The following is a 2,459-nucleotide window of genomic DNA, read 5'->3' on the forward strand; positions in this document are numbered from 1 at the left end:
TTCTATATTCCCACTGTCTGACAAAAGGACAAAGTGTTCAACTGACTCTAAGCAGCAAAAGGAAGTGTCACTGCCACGGGCTCTGGGCTCACAGCTCTGCCTGCAGCTTGTGCCTGCCCTGCACCAGCTCCTGCAGGCAGGTGTCCAAGTCCCCTGCAGCTCAGCAACCTCCTGCTGACCAAGGGCACCCAGAGCCCAGTGTGCTTGTGCCAGGCTGGGCTCACGGGCACAGCACATCCTCTGCCCTGGCCCTGCAGCTGTGCCATGCTCACTTGTGCTCTGGGACAGCACAGCTGCAAGGCTGCACAACACAGGGGGTGAAAAAGCACCGGCTTTGCTCCAGCCCAGGGGCAGGCAGGGAAGCTGTTGGCAGTCCAGGAAGGAGGAAAGCTCTCTGACCTCTTTGTTCCTCTGGTGTTTTCCATCAGAATGAAACCCCTTCCACTGGACCTAGAGATGGCCCAACATCTATCAACAGCCCTCTGTCATTTTCATCCTGTTTCCTGTGCATCTTCCCTTGGCAATGCTCAGCAATGTGCAGGGAGGGGAAGCAGAGCCTGTCAGGCCTGGCTGCAGTGCCTGCCAGCAGTGCCAAGGTGTGACTGGCTGCAGGCTGCCTGCCCATGCCTGGAGCCCAGCTCACAGCATGCAATGGGCTGCAGCCAGAGTGCAGGGCAAACAACGGCTGTGGAGATCACTGTGTGCTTTGGCCCCTCCAGCCTCACCTTGTTCTTGCTGGGGGTGAAGCGGATGCGCACAGGGACAGAGGCGCCCGGCGGCACGGCACGGTACGCATCGCTGGAGCTCACCAGCTGGAAATAAGGTGAGCTCTCCATGGAGACCTTCACCACGTGAAGAAACTGCAGCAAAGACATGAAATTATGATTTTGCCAGTTGTGGAAACAGGATGAGAGGAGACCTGTCAATGTCCTGCTAACATCACTCCCTTGCCCCTTTTCCAAAGCACTTTAAGCTGAGCAGGCAAAGGCACATCATTCACAAGGCTGAACTTGAATCCCTTCTCTCTGGCTCCAGCATTTTGGCCAGGGGCAGTAGGGCAGCGTCTGCTGGGAAGGAAGGGCCGAGCAGGTCAGCACCAGCAGGATGGAGACAGAGCACCTGAACCAAGTCACCTGCATATTCAACAAGGCCAAAAAACCTGCTGGCTTCTGCCTGCACACAGCCATGAAGTTGTCATGTTCCAGAGGGGGAATGTGCTACCTAAAAGCAAACCAGCCCATTACTGTGGGGGAAGGAAGAAATTCCCTTCTAGCAGATCGGGTTTGGTAGGGACCTTCTGGGGATACAGTCAGGCAGGCAGAGCAGCAAGACAGGAGACCAAACACTGTGGTCTTACTGGGAATAAAAGCAAACCTGAAAAGCAAAAGAAGGAATGAACACAGCAAGACAATCCCTAAAACAAGGAGATGGCAAAGAGAATTTAAATGGGCAGTAAAGCAGCAAGGAAGACTCATAAGACCATGAGAGCAACCAGCTTGCCAAAAGTGACAGAAACACAGACAGGCGGTGTCTATTGACCATGGGGCTTCAGAGGCATTTTCTGCCTGGAGAAACAGGACCAGCACTGACTGACAGTGTCGTTCCAGTGTGCAAAGCCACTCTTGGCTCTCCAGGGCTTCCTGCTGCCTGTGCAGGCAAGCTGGGCTGCTGGGCATTCCTGCCTGCAGCCAGCAGGCCAGGTTCTGCCCTCTGGGGTACACATGCACAGCACACATGCATTTTCTAGCACACTGATATCATCAACCCCTGAGCACCAAAATGCTCTCCAAAAGTCTAAACCAGATGATTTGGACTCCCTCCTGTCTCCTCCCACCAGCCCACTCTTGGCACAAGCCTCACTTGTGAAAATGTTTCCCTGACTGAAATTCAAATGGTCTCAAGTTTTCCTCTTTACAGTGGAACACAACTGACATTTTTCTACTTTTTCCCTCTCAGCTCTCCTGGGAAACTGCAAAACAATCCCAATTTCTTCAGGTGAAGGTGGAAACCTCCTGGAGCACATGGCTTTGGATGTGCTGTGCTTCTGCAAAGGGAAAGCAGAGCACGTGTTGCTTTTGGAAAAGCTGAGCAGAGCTGGATGAAGCTGAGCAGGAGCCTCAAGTGGCACCTAAAGGCCTCTCACTGCTTCTGCTCCATCACTCTGATTGCAGGGCTCTTGCAGAACACGGTTCCTGCAGGGCCAATGCCATTAATGAGAAGTGATTCCAGCATAAAGTGCCGAAGGCTCAGCCCCTGAGCTTTGCCTGTGAGCTGCACAAAGGGAGCCAAACTGGCTGAGAGAGGCAGAGATTCCTACCAGGAGCCAAGATTAACCAAGGACACACAGGGTGTGCTATAGACCCAAGGCAAAGACTGAGAGCAGGTAAGAACTGAACAGCCCTCAACATTCCTGTCAATCCAGAGCTTTCTAGAGAAGGAAACTCCTTTGGGATAGAAAC

Source organism: Zonotrichia albicollis, unplaced genomic scaffold (genome assembly GCF_047830755.1).
Source record: "Zonotrichia albicollis isolate bZonAlb1 unplaced genomic scaffold, bZonAlb1.hap1 Scaffold_257, whole genome shotgun sequence".
Taxonomy (NCBI): Eukaryota; Metazoa; Chordata; class Aves; order Passeriformes; family Passerellidae; genus Zonotrichia; species Zonotrichia albicollis.